This window comes from Aphelocoma coerulescens, chromosome 14 (assembly GCF_041296385.1).
Source record: "Aphelocoma coerulescens isolate FSJ_1873_10779 chromosome 14, UR_Acoe_1.0, whole genome shotgun sequence".
Lineage (NCBI taxonomy): Eukaryota > Metazoa > Chordata > Aves > Passeriformes > Corvidae > Aphelocoma > Aphelocoma coerulescens.
In genome coordinates, this window is record NC_091028.1 from 13980118 (window position 1) to 13988557 (window position 8440).

Genomic DNA, 8440 nt, shown 5'->3' on the forward strand with positions numbered 1-8440 from the left:
GCTAAGTAGGTTGGAGTTTGGAAGGCGAATGCCTGTGTTATTTGTGCAGAACTGACATGTCTCTTTGTCCTGAGCCATGTGGCCCAGATTCCAGCCCTTATATCTACAAAACACTACTCTCATGCACGCTCCCCTTTCAAGTCCTTGATTCCAACGGGATTACTCACATGTGCACGCATACCCAGGGCTCTGCAGAGCAGGGGCAAATCCTGCTGCATTCAGCTGATTTACACCACCACTCTGGAGATGAAAATCTGACACGTGAGCAGCTCAATGGGAAAAGAAAGATCAACCTGATACGTCCTCTGTATTGTCCTTCCACATTCCCATCTCCACTGCCACTGGGGCAGCCTGCAGGAAGGTCTGCTCCCCTCTACCATCAGAGTGTTGCTGCATACTAGGGGTTAAAATGAGAAAGCACTTTGGTTTCAGAGATTTATCGCTTTCCTCCTGCTATATTTGTAAAGCTCATCGTTAAGGTCAGCCATCCCCACCCCTGCAGCTGTCTGTACATTTTTTTCTCTGGTTCTAGAGCTGTACTTTACTGAGGAAATTATAATTATTAAAACACACAAGGTCACGCTCTAGATGAACTTGGAAACAGTTCAAATATGTTTCAGGTTTGAAACTATGTAGCAGCTATGGCCAAGTGGTGAGTTCATAACAAAAGAATGGTTAATTTCACACTTCAGATAACATTTCCCCCGGAAAGCGGTAAAGCATATTGGGACAGGAATTATTAAAAGTCGAGAACACTGGAGACACATAATCAGTCATTAGTCCTGATAATTAGATATTAAAGGTAGGCTCAGGGAGGGGGCAGAGTGGTTCTGCCTGAACGAGCCAGTGTGTGCTCTTACCTTTAAATCACTCTTTTAAAGTTTTTCATCTTCAGAAAGGCACCATGACTTTGTGGACCTAATGTGGGACATCTCGAGAGCTACCCCACAAGTGGCTCTTCTCTGCCTGCTGCAGGTCACAATTCTGGTTGCATTTCATCAGGTAACATCATCAGGCCATCACTAGAATTAAAATTTACAAACCATATTCTGAAATAGCAGCAAAGAAAACATGCATAACCTTCTCCCTGAGTTACCTCCCCCTGTGCATTGGGATGGTGGGAGGAAAGCAGTGGCAGATGTTTGTGGCCTCCCCAGCAATCTGCATCAAAGCTAATCACTGCTCGTCCCTTGCAAACTGCAAAAGAGATTTCGATACAAAAAGTTTTGAAAGACCAAACCTCCTCTGTGCAGACAGCAGCCTGAAATGGCTCTCTGTGAGCCCCTGTGAGATTTGGGGCTAAGCCAGGTTGATCTTTGTTGGTTTTCTTCCAAATCTGACGCTGTGCCATGCAAACCTCCCCTGCTCCATTAACCTGGATTTCAGTGTTGAGGTTTATCAGCAGCGCTTCCAAAAATCTCTTAGAAGAATGTTTCTGTTAAACAAAAAAAGAGCACCCCAAATCCCCCAAACGGTCTCTATCTTCCTGGACACTGGCATCCAAAAATCAATGCTGGATGTTCCAAATCCTCCCTCAGCAGCTTTCCCCTGGAAACAGCAACAGCCCAGCCCAGGTTGCCCACACATCCTCAGCTGTGCCTCCAGGTCTCCAGGGGAGAGGGTGTTTTCCCCTGCACCAGGGGAAAACACACAGTACATTCAACTTGTGCAGCTGGAGTTGTGAAAATCTACCCAAGAAGAAAATCAGGAGGTGACTGACTTGATGAGCTCATCTCAGAGGCACATGCTACTGCCACCCACGTGTCCCACAGCCATGGCTGGGGGGGTGACACTGGACTCTAGTCTGTGGCTTTGGGGAAATCAGTGACACCCCCAGCTGCTGGGGTGGCGGGGAAAGGTGATGCTTTATCTGGGCTATTGCCCTAGCTGAGGGTCTTTTATTTTCTCAGCTGTGCACAGCTATGGACATGCCCACAGTCTGTCTTGGAATCGTGTCCCAGTGTTGGCTGCTCAGCTGCACAGCAAAGAGGTCAAGAGACTGAGCTGAGCCTTACCCCTGAATTTTCCTTCTTTTCCAGGTATCATATTTTATTTATAATTTAGAAAGAACTTGCTCATGTCTTTGTGAAAAGAAAAAAAATAGGGAATGGCAGTGAGCATTCAACACTAGTTTCATTTTTCATCACCATTATCAAGGCTTGGATTTTAACTTTGGAATGTCCTTATCTAAAATGAAATCAAATAAGCACTTTGTGGCAGGGGGTCCTACACTCCCTCCTCACTTCAGGGAGCTTGTGCAATGTGCAGCATTTGCCTCCCTGCTGCATGCTTGGATCAGCTCCCCAGAGCTGACACACACGCACACATCTACCTACAGGTAATGCCACGTGCCCATATGGCTGGTAGCATGCATTATTCATGCTTAAAGCTTTACCCCTGAGCAGGCTCCCCAGCCCCTGGGTATGGACAAGGACAGATGTGGCTGCTGTCAGACCCGTGGACAAATAGCCAGGCAAAGTGTAAAACAGATAAACCCCAAGGCATGTTCTTAATGTCCCTAGGGATGCCCACGGCCGGGCACCAGGGCCCAGTGACCTGAAGGTGGACTGAGCCCATCATATGACCAGGCCATCCAGAGGGGCTCTGTGGTTGTGTGCCACAGCGTGGGCAGTTGTCAAGTTGGAGCTGGACAGCAGCCTTGGGCTTCCTTGCAAATACAGACGCAGATACCTGATTTTCTGCCAACCCCTTTGCTATTGTGAAAGCTTGCAAACAAAAGTGAGCTGATCCCTGCCTCTGCTTCCACCACATGGGGGATGGACAGAACGAGCCCAAACATTATTTCATCTGCTTTCTGTGGGGTGGGGAAAGCTCAGCTGAGTCCCACGCTCGGATTTGGGAGGACTGGCAGCCCTCTGGATTCCCAGCAGCTTCCAGGGTTTGTCTTCATCCTGAACCTAATGAGTGAATGGCAACAGAGTTCATGAGGATTTTCAAATGAGCTCAGAGAAGCTAGCTCATGAGAATTTGAATCCTTGGCAAATAGCCCACAATAGCTGGTATTTTTCCAGTTTATGGGGAAGAGTGTTTCCCAGTTATGTGTATTTTTTTAACTCCCATAACCAACACTTTATTTTAATGCAAATTCCTCTGCCTTCCCTTTGGAACCATGTGCACTCTTTGGAAGGACACTTGTCCCTGTCTGAAAGACTCATGGGCTTTTCATGTGGGTGTCCTCTCTCTCACTCCCATGGATGAAGTCTGGCTCCTGGGTGACCTAAATGGACTGCACGAGTGGAGCTGCCACAGGCTGGCAAAATGGGAGGGTGGAGCCTCTAAAATGTGGGTTAATGACACATTGAAGGTTAATGGTTGAAGGACCTGACATAGCAAATGAAAAAAACCAAATAAAACCAAGAAGTGAGGAGGGAGAGGAGGTCAAAGGCAGGTCCCTTTCAGATGTGCTGCCATTGCTGTCCTGCTGAGTTGGCTGCACCATGCAGTGAACCTACTGCCCATCTGCATCCACACCTCAGCACCTGCCTGTTGCTGTCTGAGTAAATCCTGCTTCTTTTGTCTTGTATAAACATTGGGGCCATTATCTGCAATATTTTGCCCTCATGTCATTGAAGAAGAATGTTCTGTAAATGAACTGCTGAAGACTATAGACTTTAGAAATACCATGACCCAAAAGTCATCTTGAGTAAATCCATTGCCTTGGATAGAGTTACTGCAAGGGTGATGCCCCCCCACCCCATCTTAATCAGTACCATTTCCCTCTAATTTCTGTAAAAGTTTGGAAGAAATGCTGGGAACAACTCTAGCTGCCTTTTTTTTTTTTTCCTTTTTTTTTTTAAACAGGGATTCAGCAACATGAAAGCTCTTTGAGAATTTGCCTCATTTCTGCAGAATTGTTCCCGCTGAGGCAAACAAACAAACATTCAGAAAAAGCACCCTTCAAAACAGAATGTTTTGATTTTCCAATGAGAACAAATATCTTAACACTTGCCACCATCCTTAATGCCAGTTAAAAAAAAATGAAATTTAATGAAATTTCTCAAATTTTAATGCAAACATAACATTTTGTCCCAAACAAGCTATTCTGTTGTTCTCGGTGCTAACTGTAAATCTATTTGCTTTTCAGCTTGCTAAAATATGTAAATCTTTTGTTTTCTGCGTTGATCCATTAATATTGTTTTATGAACTTGTCAGAGGCACTGACCAAGAAATAACAAACAAACAAACAAACAGTGATCTCATCTGGCCCTGCATGGAAAGCTGGAAAGAGCACGAATGAGTGAACTGAGTGGAGGTGTTGACTTACACCACTCCAAACCCTGTGTGCAAGTGGGATGGTGGGAACATGGGAGCAGCTGGTCTGAAGAAGAGCTTCAGCAACAGGCTGGCTTAACAACGCTGCTGCAGCTTCCAGAATGCCCCAGATGTGACTGGGATCAGAACTCGTCCGTGTTCTTTCAATGTATTGATTTTCAGCTTGTGGAAGTTGCTCCGAATCTGCTGTGTCGCTTCATTTCAGCAGCAAGCAGGACTGGGTCAGTACTGCAGCACAACTGCTGTAATCAGGGTAGCTACCTAAAATAACCTTGGGGCAGTCATGTCTCTTCTGAAATCTGGGCTGGAAATTCAGCAGCAGTCTCTTGGTTTGGGAAAGGTGGCTTTTTCTTGGTTTCCATGTGTGCCAGGAGCCAAGGTGAAAGCCAAGACCCCACCCTGACTCTCCCCACAGGTTGCTTTGTTAAACAATATCAAAGTTTCACTCCATTGCTTCTCCTTCCGGAAGCAATGAACCGACTACTCAAAGAGGAGAAGTTGTACAAACTTGTACCTATACACAATTTGCAGCACAATTTGCAAAGCTTTTGTTCAAACAATGGATTTCCCCTCTGACTTCCACCAGGGCTTCTTCTGTATCCCTCCCCTGCCCCATATCCTTGGCAATTCCAAGGAATTCCTCACAACGATGGTGAAGAATTTTCAACAGGTTCAATTGGTGGCTCACAAGATTGGGGTTTTTTAAATTATTTCTGCATATTTCTTGACATCTCACATTCCCTAACTGCTCTGTTGAAATGTGCATTTGTGTTTCACGGTCACCTTTGGTGGATGCTTTCAAGAGATTTCAAACCCAAGGAAAAGGGTAAAAGTGGATGAGTCTGGATAGAACCACAGTGCACATCTGAAGAACTTTGGCTCACTCCCTGCCCTTCATACAGCACTGCCCTCTTCAAAGAATACCACAGCCCCTTTGCAGCTTAAATTAACAAGGGTACCTTGAGCTGCACAAGTGATGTGGACACAAATCTGGTCTGGTTTACATTGCTGAGAGCATGACCCTCTATTCATTGAAATCAAACCATTACAAAAAATAGTGCAAGGGAAAGGGCAATCTAAGCCTGTCTGTTTTGGTCAGGGCTGAAAATACCATTAGTCTGTAAAATGTTGGGCTACTGTCTGCTTTTAGAAGACCACCTGCGTTTCCAGTTGGGCAGGTAAAATGTTGGTCAAGTTGCAAGGACAATACACTCCCATGGCAGCTTCCTTCATTATTTCCTAATTTCGCATTCACTGGAAGAGCAAGAGACAAGCATGGCAAAGAGAAAATGTCTCTGGAGTCCATGGTCCAACGTAAGCTGACTTAACTCTACCATTTCTCTATGGTCAATTTTGCATCAGAAGGAAATGAGTTGATTTAACTCATTGAAGAGGTGCTGCTTGAAGTGTGGGACAGTTCAGAATCCAAGGCAGGGAGCTCCTTGTTTGCTGTGAGAAAATAAAGCTCCATTTAAGTTAATGGAGTTACCCTAATTTACATCCATGGGGATTTGCTCCTGTTCTCAGAAGTATCAGCTCACTGTAGTTAATGGGTGCTTTGGCATGGATTTAGGAAAGCCTGGGTATTGTCCAGGTTAGTAGGTGGTGATATTAAAAATAAAACCAGGGTAACATTGAACAGGGAACCCATGATTTTAGTGTTATTTAAGACATGCCATCTATAAGACAATTAGTCTATTAAAAATATAAGAGGACTGGATATTCCAGGTACAGTCTGTGCTGTGTCAGCCTGATGACTTTTAAGTGGGTTATGCATTTCGTGACTCATCAATCCATAGTCATTCTGCTGTTATAAACCTCTAAAACTGATCCAGTTAACTTTATCATTATCTAAGGAAAGAACTTGAGTGGCTGAACAAAGTGCTCTGAACTCCATGGCTCCATCCATCATCTCGTCCTAAGCACCTTGCTCTCTCTTGCTCTCTTGGAACTGGCTCTTGTTCAGAGAGAGATTAAGCAGCATCTTCAAAAGCAAGATAAAAACCAGAACTATAGGCTGTGCTTGGCTTTGTTCAGCAGCTTCCACCTCCCTTTTCTGAAGGAAGGAGGAATGGCTGGAGAATCTGGGTTCTGCAGCTGAGCAGGGCAAGGGGTAGAAGAAATCACAGCACGGCAGAGGTTAGCGTGTGCTGGCGTGCACTCAGCTACAACTGTGTTAGCAAGGGGATGTTGTTCAGGGCAAACATGGGACTCAGGTTTATCTGCACACTGTCCCTGGCTGGGTTTCACAGCCGTGTCCCTTGTCCCTGCAGGAACTGGCTGAGGCACCACCTGCTAACAAAGGGAATAACGGGGCACCGTGTGCTCCAGGTGTCAGCCTGACCCTCCTTTGCTCTTTATCACTGTGTTAACTAAACATATTTACTGTAAGGAAGTTCTAATACATCTAAACACTTCCTGCTGCCTGAAATACTTTCTGTCAAATACAGCTGGGACAAGTGTAAAACTAAAATGAAATGCCCGAGGAAATCAGTAATTCCTAATGGCCTGAGTGATGGCCAGTCAGATAAGGTGTTCAGTAGGGTCTTGCATACTGGGAAGGGATGTAACACTGACTACTGGATATTGCTTAACGCTGTTTGATGTGTGAAAAGGGAAATCTTTTGCAAAGGGTCACTTCTGGCTACTGAAAGAACAGCAATTACATTTGTAAAGTGAACTGACAGCACAGCTAATGATGTATATTCACCAGTAAATCATAACATGGGCCTGATTTTAAATGGCACTCGATTAAATGGTGCTGCTGAGGACAGCCCAGATGTGGGTAGTGTGAGACTGTGTGATCCTCATCATCCTTCCCTCAGGATGCAGAAAGTTGGTGCCCTGGTGGGTGCTGGATGGACTGTACAGCAAATATTCCAGGCTGTTCCTACAAGCATCAGTTCAAGGCATAGTGCAACTCAATGCACCAAAAAAAAAAAAAAAAAAATTGGTACAGAAACTTAACTGTAATTTCCTTCTTGCTATCAAATTTTGGGGTTTGAATTTTACCCAGCCCTCCCTGAGAAAGGGTGATGCAGGTCCTGCTGTGTGTGCCTGCTGAGCCACTCTGTCTGTGAACAGGATTGCAGCTGCTGACTGGTTCTCTCTCTGATTGATTTATATGGGCTCCTACAGTAATGATTAGTGTGCCTAAGGAGAAAATTAGGATAAGGTCTGTATCTTCCTTGAATGTGTTGTTCAGTTAGCGAAATGACAAACAGACCTTCAGACACCTGTTAAATTGTGATATAAGTCAATAGCCCACTAAACTGCCTTACTGATTTCTACTGCTGTTTGAACACCTCCCATTTAGGCTCTCCAGGATATTCACAGCCCTTGAGAAATAAAGAATTCATTTAAAAGCACCAAAACTAGACCAAGAAAAAAATGTGTCTGAGGGATGTGTTCTGTCCTGAGCAAGGACAAAAGCCTGCAAAGCAAAGGATGTCTCCAGGGATGTCCAAGTCCACTAGTACCTTGCCTCTCCTAATCCAAAAAACAACCCTGAAATCCTGGGGGCATACCCCAGACTTTCAGCTACTACATATTATTTTCATGTATGATAATTGTTAACCTGGTTACATGAGGCAGTTTCAGTACAAGATCCCAGCACTGTTTCTTTCTGGTCCTTTCTGAGTGGTTTATGTTAATTGTTTCGGAAAACCAGCATAAAAATACCGGTCCCTTGAGAGCTTGGGCTTTGTGGCAGTCTGAGGCAGAGTACAAATAGCAAGTTGTGTACGGTTTAGCACTGGGCATGCACTCTTATGCAATCCAAGTGTCCAGGAGCAGAGTATTTTACTCTTTCAGTTTAGGGCATCTGTCCAGGAATTACATGTGAAATTAAATCCACTGGAGTAACTGATGTGCTGTTTTTGTTGGACTCGCAGGGAGAGATTTCGTCCAAGATTTCTCCTCAGACATAGAGATCAATTTTACTGATGGATCCCTTCTTGGAATCCTGTTCCATCGAACATCTGAACTGCAAACAGCTTTGTTCCTGAAGCAGAACCATGGGATGGCCTTACACCAGTGGCACAGCTACCACAGGGAGAGCTTCCTGTCAGCCCTGGATGCTTGGAATAAGTGCTCTGCTGAGGTAAACTGGCAAAGAACCCACTTGTTCCAGTGATGCTGTTGCAAT